The sequence below is a fragment of the Maylandia zebra genome, linkage group LG15 (genome assembly GCF_041146795.1).
Source record: "Maylandia zebra isolate NMK-2024a linkage group LG15, Mzebra_GT3a, whole genome shotgun sequence".
Lineage (NCBI taxonomy): Eukaryota > Metazoa > Chordata > Actinopteri > Cichliformes > Cichlidae > Maylandia > Maylandia zebra.
Window position 1 is genome coordinate 2,887,475 of NC_135181.1, and position 16,645 is coordinate 2,904,119.

Below are 16,645 nucleotides of genomic sequence, written 5' to 3' on the forward strand. Positions count from 1 at the left end.
AATTCGACGACATTAGATGACACTAATTTGTTGTCACAGTGGGTCAAGAAATGAATTTAAAGAACTAAGATGGCACTGACAACATAAAAAAAGCACTACAGGTGCTCACAGCAGAAGCTGTAAGAGACAAATGCATCAAATAATGATAGACTTTGAACTGAATTCACCTCTTATGCCTCCTGTGAAAGTGCTCTGCTATCTTTACCAAGACAGTGGGTGACACAGTCTGTTAGCAATTGTTTGGTTTAATAGTAAATCAAAAATGTAGAGAAAGCAATCAGACCATTTCATCTCTTTTTGTGCTGTGAAATTGTGTAGAACAGGTTGGATTGAGTTGTGCTCTGCTTCGCAGGGTTGCTCACTCAAAACTGAAGACCTTCCTTTTCAAAAAGATGAACTAGGGAGAGTGACATTCAGAATAGCTATAAAGTAGACATTTAATGCTTGAATGATTGCACCGATCAAGGCAAGGACATCAAATAATATGATGTGCCGTACCATGGCTGGTTTCAATCATACGAAAGGTCATAGGTATGTCTGCTTTGACAAGTGGGCTTTGCACCTCAAATTATGGGTTTAGGCAGAAAAACGGCAAAAACACCCTCTTTGCTCTGTGAGAAACATTTTCAAAAGCCAGACAGCTCCGCCTAGGAAAACTGTCATTTATACAGGTTAGTTTTTCTATGGACAAAACAAATTAAATACAGTGTGTTAATCACACACACACACAGCTGCCCTGGGGCAGACTGACAGAAGCGAGGCTGCCATATCGCGCCATCGGCCCCTCTGGCCATCACCAGTAGGCGGTAGGTGAAGTGTCTTGCCCAAGGACACAACGACCGAACCTGTCCTAGCCGGGGCTCGAACCGGCAACCTTCCAATTACAAGACGAACACCCAACTCTTGAGCCACGATCGTCCCAGGACTTAATAATTGACTCTTGTCTGTACAACATGGGATAACTTATGAATAATATGCCTGTTAGGCGCATTTTGCATTTTGAGGTTATTTGTTACTACACAGCATTAAAATGACACATTAAAAGGTTACAGCTAGGGTTAGCATCTGTGTTTACAAGCCAAAATAACAAGCATACATGTTATCTGTAAATCGTGTTTTCACCAGTTGGATTTCACCATGCTGGAATATAGAAATAAATTATATAGGATGTAGTTCTTTTTTAAAAAAGTAAAACATTCTTTAAATTTTGTTGTTTCCCCCTTCAAATCTCCTCGTGCACTGCTGCACCTGTCTCCACGGATAAGCTTTGACTGCTCCACAGAAATGTTGTGCTTGCCACTAGCAGGAGTAAATTTCCAGCTTCATAATTAGCTGCTGGGCACTGCTACTGGAGACACATGGGGTTGCTTCTTAGTTTCAACTCAGCTGCTACTATTGCCACTGTTTCAATTCGATTCAATTCAATTTTATTTATATAGCGCCAAATCACAACAAAAGTCGCCTCAAGGCGCTTCATAGATACAGAGAAAAACCCAACAATCATATGACCCCCTATGAGCAAGCACTTTGGCGACAGTGGGAAGGAAAAACTCCCTTTTAACAGGAAGAAACCTCCGGCAGAACCAGGCTCAGGGAGGGGCGGCCATCTGCTGCGACCGGTTGGGGTGAGAGAAGGAAGACAGGATAAAAGACATGCTGTGGAACACTGTTGACCAGTGTTCCCAAACAAAACTGTAACAAAGCACAAAATTCTGTGTGAAACTGGCACAATCTCATAGTTGAGAATCTCTGGTGGCGATCAAGCCAAAAGATGGCGCATCAGGTCAGGAACAAGACCAGTGACTCCAGTCACATGGGCCATGAGACCAGTTGGTGACAACCACCAGTTTCTACAAAAATAATGTGCATTCCATGACCGGTTGAGAGTTGTTAGCCGAGATTACTCGCAGTTGCTGTGAAATCGGCTAAAGCCCCAATCGTGCAGGGTTTAGAGACCAAACACTTGGTAAATACCACTTGTTAGTGAAAACTGTATTGGTCCCAGTAAATTGAATAAGTGGAAAAAAACTGATGGATGGGTAGTTAAAATGTTATTTCTGTAATTCTATGCTGTGCTGCTTACAGACAAAATAATAATACAGTTTTTAGTAAATTGCAAGTAAACACTCCACTGTGTTCTACATAAACTGTTCAAATATGTTGTAGAAATTTGACTAAGCTTGCAAAATCTTTCAGTAAAGTGTTGCACAGCAGCAAGCACACATTTTACATCCCCATCTGGGAGCTGCCCACAACAGTCACCAATCTTCTGCCATTAGCTGCTGAGCAGTTCCACTGGAGCCATTTGGGGTTTCCTTCTCAGCTCAAGGACAAATTGGCAACAGTTGTTGAGGGAGCAGGGAGCTCTTTTTATTTCTTTTCTCAACCCAAACTGGCAACCTTTCAGTCATTATCCAACCTCTAGGCTGCCTAGGTCTGACTTAATATTTTTCATTAACACTTTTCACTTCGAGTTGTGTTCAACACCACTGCAGCAGCTAGGGGTTAATTGCCATTTTCAAGGGCATCTTGCCAAAAGCTGTTCTTTTGTAATGAAACGGTCAGACTGTGCGTTTGACACAATAACTATTCTTTTAGATTGTAGCAAACATAACAAAAAGACATCGATATATTAAAAAAACAGAACACACACTTATCTCCGTATCTTGTCACAATGTAAGATTTTTCTCAGAAAAATAAAAGAATACCAAGCCCTCACTTGTCAACATTAATTTTTAAAACTGCAAAGGATACCATTCTGTCTCTTATTTCACTTTTTTTTTTAAAAAGGTAACAAGAAAAGGGAAACGTAGCAATCTAATAACCAGAGTGGGTGATTTGATAAGTTCCTGTACAGTATTTCGTTACAAAAGCCTGCTTACACAGAAACCTCAGGCATGCATAGAGGCTAGGCATCATTTTGTTTGCATCTCTATGTCTCTCTGCACACACACACACACACACACACACACACACACACACACACACACACACACACACACGCATTCACTGATTTCCAATGATGAGTAATGGGCACATTGATATGAAGCTGCAACATGGCCGAAGATGACAAAGACTACAGTCCTAATGCTCCATCATTCATTCCCATGTCTCATTTAGGGCTGTAGAAATCCCATCATGTCCAGCCGTTTCTTTCATATACACAGAAAGATGTATGAGAGATTCTGTAGATCATTATCCGTGGCACATAAGCAGGATATATGTAGAAATATAGTGCTACTGGCACCAGAATGACCTTAACTAATAAACCATTTATGAGAGCTGGATGAAAAGTTCAGCAAATATTTGGTGCCACTGACAATGAAACAAAAAATCTCATTATTTAAAAAACAAAAACAAAACAAAACAAAAAAAACTGTTAACTGCTGCAGGATTTGTTTGTAAAGTAGGAAATAAGAATTCCAAAAAATCATTATAAATCTCAGAATGTGAAGTTGTTTATTTTGAATCATGTTTAATTAAAGAGTTAACAAATGTTACTTTTTAATGAGCCTCCCACCTCTTACTCACTGATTATTTAGACTTAAGAACAAAATCTGGTTTGTATTTTGCCCCATTTAGGGGCAAAATACATTATAACATACAAAATACATTTCACCCATTTAGGGTAATGACACCAGCACATTTTTTTTTTTTTTTGCATGGTTTAGATGATCTGCTGGAGTTCAAACTTAGCATCTGAATGGGGAAGAAGGGTAATTCAAGTAACTTTAAAAATTGCACGGTTTGTCTGAGTATTTCAGAAACTGATGTACTGGGATGTTCCCACACAACCATCTCTAGAGTTTACACTGGATCGTCCAAAAAAAGCAAAAATAACCAGTTACTTGCAGATCTCTAGGCTAAAAATGTTTTTTTGAAGCCAGAATTCAGGTGGTAATTGCCAGGCTGTTTCAAGCTAGTAGGCAAGCAACAGTAAATAACCGTTCGTTACAATCAAAGCATGCAGAATGGTACCATATGGAGATCAGCTACAGCAGAAGACCACACTGGCTGCTCATCTTGTCAGCCAAAAACAGGAAACGGAGGCTACAGTTAACATGTGCTTGGGAAAATATGAAAATAGAATATTGAAAAATTCTTGTCTGAGCTGATGATTTTTTTTTTCCTGCTGCCACATTTAGATGGTAGGGTCAGAATTGAATGAAAACACAACACGAGATGTAAACAGCAGGGATCGAACCTGCCTTGCATCTCCCTACTGCTGCTGACCATGTCCATCTTCTGATGGCTGGTTCTCAATCAGATCTCAATCCAATAGACCACCTGGAGGAATCAGACTTGTATCATGCGTATATAGCCAACAAATCTGCAGCACATGTGTGATGCTTTCATTCCAACATGGACTACAATCTTCAAGGGATGTTTCAAGCACCTTGGCATGTAGAACTGAGGCAGATCTGAAAGCAAACGGGGGCCCAACCTCGTACTAGCAACCTAATAATGCAAGTGGGTTTAGATAATAATAATAGCTTGTGCAAATGTTTATCCCTCCTTCATAACTTAACAATGGGAGAGATAAAAAGAACCAGTGTTTGGGTGAGTGATGTGGAGTAGAGGGTTTAGCTAGAACAAAGCATTTAATCAGAAAGATGAAATGTCTTCCTGATTGTTTCACAGTGGTTTTGTTCTCACACCTGGGGGAAATGTGTCACATTGCTCGACTGGTGGAAATGTGCAGACAGCCACTACTCCTGTTTATTGTGGCCAAGTTTGTTGTTCAAACATAATAGGTTTAAATGCCAGAATAAGAAAAATCTGTAACCAGACCAAACATTTCTTATTATAATGACAAACAGAATTGACTTTGTGTAGTCGCAGGCATCTGCTGCTGCAGAAATCTGACTGAGCTACAGTATTATTGCAAATGTCACTTCAGGCTGGTTGATGAGATCATTAAACAATTAAACAGCTACAGGTGCACTCTCTTTAGACTTCACTAAATCATACAGCTACTGCATATGTGCACACGTGACAGTGTAACCTTACCTGATGACTTACCTTACAATCAGTTCAACTTGCAGAGTAACTTTTAAAGAATCAATTACAAATGTATAGAATACACCTTTGGGAAACTGGTGCCTTTTGTTTAAACAAAAATAATTACGGTATAGACCTACATAGTATAACAATATATAGTATTTTCTGACTGAATGTGATGTCTTACTAATCTCTCATCAAAAACCATCAGCCCACAGTCTTGTCCGTCCGAGGTGCTGAACAGTTTGTCATATTGCTACATAGCACAATGTAGACAATAGTATTGGTATATTATTTTAGAAAAGCCAATACTACAACAATAATACTATACATATGATATATTAGGAGGCTCTATTAAAAATGTAAACAAGTCATGACATTAAAAACAAGAACTTGTGATTTTTTTTTAATCCTATCAATAAAAAGTTTTACACGTATTTAAAGGAGGAATATATACTCTTGTACATAAACAAAGCTCACAGTTGAAATACTTACCTGTCTTGTCTGTTTTGCTTGACCTATATATGCTCTGTTGCCCTCTGCCTCTGTCCCTCTGATGCCTGTAAGCTGCAGTCCCTCACAAACATATTTGACTAGTTTTGTCTTACAAGTGGAATAAATAGTTCATTTAAATAAAATACATACATGGGTTCACAGTTCAGTTTCCCGTGATATCTGCATCAATTAAAACTCCAATTCCCCATCATATATTTTTTTAATGCCATGACTGGGTATAAATCTTACATCTGGGCCACATTTTGAGCAAACAATAAAAATGCTCTCCTATGAAAATGTTTCTGGATTTCACTGATTCATTTAGCTTGCTAGCTAACTGCATTAGATCCTTGATCGCCTTATGCTCTAGCAGCTGTCTCCTCAGACTGAGCACACTGCGCTATTTCATGCTGCAGCATTTTGACAGAAGGAAACAGAAGCAAAACCAAACAAAGTAACAGAAACCCTAGAATCAGAATACTTTATTAATCCCAGAGGAAATGATGTAAAAGTAGAGAACAGAAACTTTTTCCTCAGCCAGAGGCAAGAAACGTTAGTGTTCATGCACAAGCAGTCAGTATCAAACTGGTGGTGAGCAGGGTTGGGTGCAGTAACATGTTACTGCAGTCACATGAATATTACAAGCATCTGCACAGAGAGCATGCTAACACAAAGCTAGTACATGCCAACAGCAGCTACAAAAAGCTAACAAAGGCAGTGATGAACTTTCAGGGCTGAACGTTGTTGTGTTGTCAATTTTGTGTTTTTGTCTTTGTGTGGACCTGTAGCTTCAGGTTTACATGGTGACAAAATTATCAGTTAGCAATGTCCTTCAGGTCATTTTACAGAGTAATACAAACATCAAAGTAGTGTAATGAATTACTTTCTGTGGCAAGTAATTAAGCAATGTACAGCATTGCGTTTAATTAAAGTAAGGAGAAATGTGTAATACATTACTTTTGAGTAACGGACCCAACACTGGTGGTAGGACTACTGTAGGCGACATATGAACACATTCGGAAAAGTTGTAGGATCCATGATTCACTCATGAAAGCTTGTTTGAAAAATCTACATGCCCATGTGTTCCTGATCCTTTGCACAGCAGAGCCACCATTATGCTTAACAGTTACCCGATCCCATAATTTCCATTGTTTAAACTAAGCTTGGCTACAACAACCTGCAAATATATCATACAAACAAGTATATCAAAATTATTTACACTAATTCATTCACAAATAGGCTTAAAGAATAACATAATATTAAAAAATAAGTATTATCTAAGCAAAGGGTTTTACTTAGATAAACCTAACAGTATTATTACATACAGCATCCTTACATTGTCAGTCACACTGAACAGAAACACACCTTTGTGTCTACATGTGTGAGTTGTAGCTTGGCACCTTCAGCAAACAGAAAAGCTGACATTTGGTTTTCCTGTTTCTTTCCTTTCTTTCTTATGAATGACCTCTGGTGCACTACGCAGCTTAAACTTGCCTCCCTCAGATTTTTTCTTTGTTTCCTCTAACTTTTGTTCTGCCAGTGAAAAATAAACTCGGGATGAACGGTGGTCTGGGAAGGGGGAGGATTTGCTAAAAGATGCTATTGATCTCTTTATTCCTGAAATAATTTGTATGGCTTGGCAACCGCAGCATCATCCCTTATCAACGTCTGCCAAAAGCCAGGCAGCGGCCTCCTGGGTGTAAAAGCTCTGAGAAATAATGCTTCTCATCACCAGCAAGAATGGCAGACAAGGAGAAAGGAAAAGGAAGATGGGGAAGAGGTGGGGCAGAGAGAAAGGAGGCGGCATGAGAGCCGGATGATAGAAGCGAGAGGAGGCTGAGGAAACCGTAAGTCTGAGTCAAACTTCTGAGATCCACACAGGAGACAGATCACATGAGGCAAAAAAGGTGAAATGGGGGAAAGCAAATGTGTGTAATGGTGAGCGTGTACTGTCAAGGTTTAAGCTATGTTCAAACCTGCGTAAAAATTGTGTTATGATAAATTGTCATGAACCCGTTTTGTTTAACCCTCTGGGGAAAATTATCCTAAACACTGTTATGCAGTGATAATTTGAGCTGTAAAACATTTTTCATACTCTGAAACCAAGGCCATTTCACTGTGCGATAAAGGCTTTGTTGTTTTCTGCTTTTACCAGCAGAGCTGGTTAGTTTCCAATTAAATTTCTGTGCTTCTAAAGTATTGTAATTGATAAAAGTGGTAGGTATCTGAGATGCTAATCCTTTATTTGTAATGCATTTGTATTAATTCAAACAAAACTTAATTAACTTTTGATTGAATAAGCCCCAGACGAATGTTTGCCATAGCTGGAACATTAATGGAAGTATTCAGTATGGAAATGTAAAACATTGTTAATTAAAATTGCTTTTCAGCTCTTCTATGGTGAAAGTGTTTTATATTTCCCTTCTGCTCAATGCTAATGTAAATCATATTTATCATTATTTGCAAAAGCATCTATGAATAGAACGTATCGCTCGTCAACTGAAGGAGGAGGTGTTGGCTGCAGATGAAATGATGCTTAGCCTCTATCGGCATACTTGAGGTGAAAAGTTCTGTAAATGAGATTATCTTTGAAGTTAAACTGCTGATTTGCAGCAGTTTAACTGTGCTGTGTCCGCCTGTCTCTGCACAGGTAGAAGCCAGTGGAAGGAACAAAGTTTCTTTCCCCCACAGATCCTGAAAATGCAGCACTTATTTTAAAATAATAAAAAACTAAAAATAAATAAAGCTTTAGAACAGATATCATTGGAAAATATGATGCATGTCAAAACGTATGCAAGACAATGATCCATAATTATAGAAACCCTACAGCCAGATGCCTCAGGTAACTTCAGAATTGTGAAGACGTTTGACACCCTAAAGAAGCCAAACTTTCAGTTTCACCTTTAGTAAACAGAAAAACTTTATTGCTTTAATAGGGAGGAAAAGCACAAAACAAGCAGTAAAATCCACAAACAAATGTGAGCTATCAGGCCACATAAAAGGATCAATCCACACAAAAAGCTGTCTGTTCCTTGTCTGTCTCACAGAAATTACAGTTAATCGTTCAGTCTGCAGTCTGCATTGTAGAGCATCGAGTCAGAGTGGATTACTCAATGCATAACGCTTTTTTTACATTATAAGTGGGGCAAAATCTCTAACAGTGGGACTTATTCCACTGTTATATTAGAAGCTTAACAGATACACTCAGACTAAGTATGAAAGTATCATGCATTCACTTGACAGAAAAAATAAAAATTCCCGTTTCCCTGAAAAAGCAGGGCCAAAGACGATTGGAGGTGTTGGATACTGCAAATTGATCTCATGAGCAATAATCACCCCACATCTAATACAACGTAAAACACTGGGAGACTCTTTGAAATTTCAGAAAGAATTTATAAGGAAACCTTTTGTTGAAATTTCTAGCATGATTACTTCATTTGTACAAAAGAGGAAAAAGTGATTGTTAAGTGAATGCACAACACTCCTAAACCCGTGTCAGCAATACTTTTCCTGTTTCATTGTATCCTCCCAGGTCTCTCTGGCCTGCCAAGGCGGATGTGTAGCCTTCTTGAAAACAACCTTTGTAAAGTAAATTAGTGAAGGTTTGAGTGTTAACAGGACCAAACACTTTAATGTGGATTTCCAGTAACAGTTACAATTCCCATCATACATCTGACAAAGTGAGACAAGTTTACTATTCAAGAACACATGCCAAACACTTACAGTAAAAACATGTTTTATACTGACATCTAGCCTCTGAAAATGGGTTTTCTATGAAAAGGGAAAAAAAAAAAACATTTTGCTGGAGCTTAAAGTGGAAAGAAACTGAAAAGAAGCTCTAACAAAGACTGCTGTGTACATTGCATCAATCGTGGAATGCTTTGTGAAATGCAAGGTTTCAAAACTAGATTGGATCAAAAGTTTAGAGCATCAGACCGGTGACCTAAATGAGAAAAGCGACTGAAGATTTTGACATTCATTTCAGTGTATATGGAATATGTGCCCACACTGTGTGAACCGTTTCCCCCTCATTTTGTTGCAACAGAAGCTCTTACAGTGTTGTTTACAGGTGAATCACCTGCGTGTCATCGCTGTGCTGCAGTTTATAACACACTGACCTTTGTGTGTTCCTGTTCAATTGACTTTTGGTAAAGGGCAGTGCTTCGCAGCTAAATGTCACCACTGGATTTTTTCTCTTGTCTCATCCTTGTTGAGCATGAGCAGTCCTTCCATCTGATAACTCCTCTGTTGTTTGACAAAACGTCCCTCTGAACAACTCACGGTGACTCAGAGTTCCCAGGGAGTTATCAAGATGTTAAGAAGATGCTGAAATATATTTGGTTGACTTGAGGCTTCAAAATGGGAGGTCAAACCGTGGAGTACCTATGTCTCTAGAAAATGACAATAACATCAGTAAAATCTTGGGAATCCACAAGCCTATGGATACTGTAATGTTTCCACATCCATCTTTTTGATTAAAGTCTACCTTGGAACAAAGTCCAAAGTGGACTTCATTTTCAGCAATGGGATTTAACTTATTCCCCTCTTTACCCCAGCAAACCCCAGTGAGGGTCAAGTGCAGGCAGCAATTCTTAAGACCTGACCAGAAGGAGAGACGGCTGAGGATGTGAGAGCCTGCATGTGAAGGCAAGACAGATAATTCAGGGGTAAGCCACCCTCACCAAGCTCTGTTTCCCTCTGTCAATAAGTTGAGGAGCAGCTCCTGCAACACAGAACCTCATCTCACAAATAAACCACACTCACAGTGCCATTAGCAGTAGCTGGTCTGTCAGACAGAGCAAACACTCCCATAGTTAATATTTAATAATGGCAAACAGTCTCACTGTGAATGCCGGTATTTACACAAACACAGTGTGAGAAAACATGCACCGAGCCAACTACTCTAGGTTATGTGGACAGCGTGCATGAAGGCATGTGTTACAAATGAAAAGGGACAAAAATGGCTTTTTGGCACACTGGGGCACACACACACACACACACACACACACACACACCATGTTTTTATAAGAAGACGACGACAAAGAAGAAGAAACTAAGGACTGGCCGAAGGAGTAAACTAGTTTGTGACCCTAAGGCTGAACATCTTCAGGGACTTTGTTCTTTGTTCCCTAAGAGGAAGTTATGTCCACAAAACCAGGAGCAACACACCACTTAAAAATGTTTACTCCATATAAGGAACACAGTAATCCTTCTCTTACTGTGTAGATTCTCGTGAGAGACAGTGTGGTATGAACAGCAGCGAGCGACTGAAGGCCGGGGCCGTTCTATTAGTATCTAGGTCAGAGGGTATATTGTTTTGGTGTGCCTCATCCATCTATGTTGTGGATGTATCAAGGGGCGAACCCCAGAAGTGTTCTTCCACACATATCACGCACACAAGGACAGAGGTGCAGGCCTAAGCCATCTTGTGTGACGGTCAAACTGCAGATGTACCATCTTTATTCCTCTTTCATCTTTGTTCGGATGCTGCAGAGATTTCGCTTCCAGGTCCAATCAATAATACGACAAATTGACAAAAGCAGCCGTGATAAGAATGAATAGCCATGGATCATCTTTTCTGACCCAACAAGTGATCAGACAGAGGATATTAAAGCCATACACACACACACACACACACACACACACACACACACTTCCAGTAATGAATCCGCATTCGGTTAGATACACACGTACGTTATGACTGTACGCTGCTTTTGCAAGCCAATTTATGCCAGCTTCTGCTCTTTTGTCCCCTCAGTTGTTGAACATTATTCATTCCTTTCCACCATCCTGTCTCTTTTAGCACAGTTTTGTTTTTCCCCCGTTTCACCTGCTTACAATGAAAGCATTTGAAAATTTGGCGTTTGCTGAGCTGCAATCCAAATATTGTAGCACTCAAGGGAGAACATTTAGAAAATATCCTTAAGTAGCAGTGTTTGATGGCAGCAAGCTTGTGTAAGTGTAAACTGGCTTCATTTTATGTTAATGCTGCTTCTCCTGTGGGAAGACACTGTATGGGAAAAATATTTCTAAATTTGCAGAAACAAATCACATGAGACCGAGCTGCTTTAAAGGTGTTGAAGGTAGTTTTTGAAATCTGACGCAGTGCAGATCACAAAGTCAGTTTTGTGTTTAGCCCAGGGGTGCTCTGGGGTTAACCTTGGCTGGATTCTGGTGAGGCTTCTGTCTGATGTGATAGGTATAAGTTTTTCATCAACCCTGTTTTGAAAAATATTTACCAAGGTTTTTTTCTTCCCCCTATAGACGGTCATGCAAAAAAGAAAGTACATGCTCTTTTGAGTCTAAGGGTTTACGCATCAGGATTATAAAAATAAAAAAAACATTTTGGTCACTGCTAGGTTCAGCCTCAGATGAACAGAGCACTAGATTACACCGTAACATCTCTGTAAGAGCAGAAGTCTGCTGGTCTGGAGTATCCAGGTGCAATGGTCTTAGAAAAGCAAATTTTCCTTTTTTAAGATCATTGCCCATCAGACTGGGAATGATTATGCTACATATAATATTACAAGTAAGGAGGGGGAGGCTGTAATTAATATGATTTTTTATTGTAAAAGAAGATAGCAAAATGACCCGAGAGTACTTCAGAACAGAAGTTAGAGTTTGGATTGAGCTTAGAGTGAATGTTAGGAAGAGTAGAGCAGGATCAGTGGTTTCCTGAAGGAAGCCAGACAGAGCAAAATCTAGAGAGCAGGGAGCTGAACTGAGCTGTGCTTGTGTTGAGTGCTGGTTCCACTCATAGAGGAGTAGGCAGTGTGAGAAGAGAGCAGGGGCGGGCAGATGGTTAGCAGGGTCTAAAACCTATTAGATCCTGTTATTAGCCTTCTGGCACTGCTAAGAGCCATGGCAAGTGACTGTAGAACTCTTGATATGAAGTTTCTTCGTAATATTAAGTTTCCATGTGTTGCTGTAGTAAGAGATTAATCCATGGGACATGGCGGCTGGGAACATTTGGTTCTTAGCCAAACTTAGACAGACCCAGTATTGGGATGGGAAGAGCAGCCTGCTGCTGCTGCTTTCCACTGATTTTGCGCCTCCTCCTTGTGTTTTAGAAAATAAATTCAGACTTGCAAGGCAGTTTTGTTTGTTCACATAACACACAGCAAGAGGAGGACAAGGCAGGTACATAAGTGGAAAAAGGCAAGCATCAAAGCTAGATCCTGCAAGAGCCAGAGCAACTCATTTAACTCAACTTCTCACCACACTGAGTAGGTCAGCGATCTGGTGATGAGTGGAAACCTGAGCTGGGGTTGAATTCTGCAGGTAAGTGATAATGACATACAGATGAGCCTGAAAAACCCATGCCTAATCTAGGAGGTAGAGTATGCACACACTCTGTCTACAAACCTCTTCTACACAATCAGGATCTGAGCAACCAAACTTGATACACAGGTATATCTTGGGCTCTTGAAGGTTCTTATCTATATTGTATAGTAATGAGGTCATTAGGATGCCTAGCAACCATGTCACAATGGTTTAAAAAGGCCTGTTTTTCCACATTGATGCACCTCTAACACCTTATAAAAGTATATAATTTCTATTTCACTGCAGTAACATTCGATCGCATATGATATATAACACAACATGTTGCCTGGTAACCACTTAGCAATGGGCTAAATGACTCATATTTAAATCTTTATGGTTTATGCACTTACACCTTATGAAAACATCTTATCATTTTAATTTCAGCTAATCTCATTTATTTTCACAAAAGTTGAATTACAGATTACTAATAACCACCTTACAATGGTGTTCCCATTTTAAACAAATTACAACTTCTACCACTGATTTTTTTTTCCCCCTTTACATTTCTAAATTTGATTAATTACATCAGTTTCCAACAGCACGAACAATTCATCTATTTTCTTCCCCTTCCGGGGCCAGGTTGCAGGGGCAGCCTAACGAGAGAAACCCAGAATACCCTCCCCTCTCCTCATCCACCTCCTCCAACATCCAGGAAACAATGAGGCGTTCCCAGACCAGCTGAATCTTTCCAGCATGTCCTTCTATCCCAGGGACCCCTCGATGCCAGACACCCTTCAAAGGAAGCTCACTTTTGTCACTTGGATCCATGTTCTCATTCTTTTGGTCACTATACAAAGCTTTGACCATAGATGAACATGGGGATATAAATCAACTATTAAATCATCTTTAGAATAAAGTGCTTGTATTAATGTGTGTGAGTAGGTAAATGAGCCATGTTGTATAAAGTGCTGTATAACAACCAATCCACTTACCTCGTCCCCAGTGATGGGTGGATTGCCCCCCTCGTCCCCAGAATCTGGTTCCTCTACTGAAGACATCCACCTGATCTTCAGTTGGATCCTAGGTAATGATTAGTTGGGAGCTGAGTTAAACCTGTGACCTAGGGTGTCCTGGTGCCACATGCACTTACAGACACCCTTATGTTCAGATATTGTCCTCTTTATAGACAAACTATCATGTGATGAGAAGTCCAATAATAGAACAGCACTGTGGTTCAGATCAGGTAGGCGATTTGCCTCAGGCGTGCACCCAGGCATGGCTCCAGGGTGGGGCCCTGGTAAACTTATTCCAGACTGGGTAATTTTGCCCCTTGATTTTTTTCCCCCCCCCATACATAGGAGTGAATTGCTCTTTGTGGTCCCTTACCCAATTTTTCCTGGGAAATCAGAGGCAAAAAGCCCCCCAACAACAAAGCCCCTGGGATCACTGAGAAACACAAGCCCCTCAACCACACTAAGGTGTGGAGAACCAGCACAAACAGACCAAACAAAATCAAACATGCTGCAAATCAAACTGACAGCACTATACTTTAAAAAAATAAATAAAATAAACCTTCCTCCTTAGAACAGGTCAAGATAAGACCTTAAATATATAGACTAATACTCGCTCGTGGTTGTAGGAAAAGCAGGTTTAAATGTTTAATGCAGCTATACTGACTCCATCCTAGAAAAGAAATCCATCACTGAATTTTAATTTCTACATGTTTGACAGTGATTATCAATTAAGGCAGACTGCGGCTGACAGTAAGGCACGTTACTAACCTCCAACGATCACAGACATGGGGATACTGAGATGTTGACAGTTATCGTCTTTGAATGAGTGTTCCTTTGCTTTCGGTCTATTATAGTTCTCAAATATTCTACATTAATTTTACCTGCAGGGCTTTAATTTAAACTTGGCATTTAAAATTTTCACGTAGTGTTCTTTCACCGACTCCTGCCTTCCACCTCAGCTTAAAAACAAAGATGGGTATGTTTTCCCACAGTTTCACATTTAGATGCAGCAGTTGTTTTATTTTCTCTGCTTCATTAAAATAGGCTCAACTTCAGCATTTGCATGGAAACTCATATCTGTGGACCAGTCCCTACAGAGACCTATGAACACACCACATCCTTTTTTCCCCTCCAATGGGTCAAAGTTAATATTAAGATTAATTAACCCACTTATTAGCAGATAAGATCAGAACACCAAACACTGATCTGAGGTCACTGCAGCTATATTAACACATCATCCATCAGAGCATGAGCTTTACCCGAAAGTCAATTATATCACTCCCATTTACATCCCCTACGCCCACATGGATAGGAGGTTTGTGTTGCGAGGAAAGAAGATGTTAAGCAGTGAATTGAGACCAAATGAGTCTGCAGGATGGATAAAAGAAGATTTAAGCAAAACAAGAGGGAGGAGGAGAAAGTTTGGGGAAAGAGCAGCCAGCACAGAAGGTGAGGGCAGAGTGAGTGCTGCGGTGGAGAGAGGCAGGTGCAGCTATGGTGTGACAGCGCACACTTAGACTGACAAGAGAAATCATCCAGGCTGTCACTCTGAGCGAGTCAGCTAAGGGAAGGGGAATGGAGGAAATGGAAAGGGTGCGTGTGTTTGTGCGATGACTGTAAGAAGTGGAGTGTCCACAGACGTAGACAGAGATAGATGCATTCTGTTTTAATTTAATTAATTTCTTCGCCCTTTCCCCCCCTCCCCTAACATCTGTCATGTACGTCAAACCATTTTTCATGTGTGACTTATTTGGGTCATGATGCAGCAGTTTTGTTTTTTTTCCCCATGGAAATAATGTCAGATGTTTTCTGAACATCCAACTGGCCCTGATTAGTGCTTGTTTTAAGGATATTTTAAACAGGATGGCTGCAACTGAAATGCCTTAAGTTACAACATCTGATGGCTGCTTATGGCAGGATAATATGCTTTGTCACAAACCTCAAATCATCTTAGATTGTCTCTGACTGGTTCTTAATCATGGCAATAAGGTCATCGTACCACCACAGTCACCAGCTCTCAACAGAATACACACATGCTTTGGGATGTGTTACAGTGGGACAGTTGCATCATGAATACGCAGCCGATTGTCACAACGGTCAGAGGCCGATAGCTAAACTGAAGTCAAATGCAGAGAACCACAGAGATGGCATGTACGTTTTAGTGTTTTATTAAGAAAACAGATTAATTCGTAGCAAAGTGTTACTAGTGATGCGGCTGTGGGTCAGTGAGGGTGAACTGGGAATTGACAGGTGGGACAGGAATGGAGCGGGTGCGACTGGGAAGAGAAAAGTACGTGGTTAGAAAGGTGGCGGGTGCAGGACACTTAGGGAAGGTGAGTATGACTGATATTGCTTACTGATAGCCAGAGTGAGTTTGGCTTTGAGGGAGCGGCAGCGAGAATCTGGGTGAGTATTGAAGAGGGCTGACCTGAGTTCCACTGCGTTCGAGGTGGTGAGCGACAGCTGGAGGGCAGGCAGGTGAGGTTTTCTGTATTTTCCGGAACGCGGAGATAACCCGAGAAAAGCTGAGGTTGAAGGCAAGTGGTGAAGAAGGCCCAGGGAAAATGATGTCATTGACAAACTGGCAGTGAAGCAGAGTCTGAGTGGAGATTAAATCCTCAACCCGATTACCCAGAATCAGCTTCAGGTGTGCAGGACTGCAGGAGCAATGATGGCTCCGCCCAGGGGTGGAGACCAAGGAAACTCAGGTGCCTGATGGAATTTTCCAGATCATGACACTGACAAACGTGCACTAACTGCTATGCTGGACTAAAATCTCAGAGGAATGTTTCCAGCACCTTGGTGAATTTAAGCCAATTCTGACGCATAAGGTCTACTGAAGGGGCCAGTGTATGTATATTAATAATGTTGAA

The 16,645-nt window shown here is 40.5% G+C and overlaps 1 long non-coding RNA gene across 1 annotated transcript; it reads right to left on the bottom strand.

The window, feature by feature from the left end:
• Nucleotides 1-12,038: 12,038 nt before the first annotated feature.
• LOC143412761 (uncharacterized) lies at nt 12,039-16,394 on the bottom strand. Its single transcript, XR_013093300.1, has 3 exons — nt 16,201-16,394; nt 13,752-13,839; nt 12,039-13,551 (listed from the first exon to the last, which is right to left on the bottom strand). It is a non-coding gene; the product is annotated as an uncharacterized LOC143412761 (long non-coding RNA).
• Nucleotides 16,395-16,645: the final 251 nt, after the last annotated feature.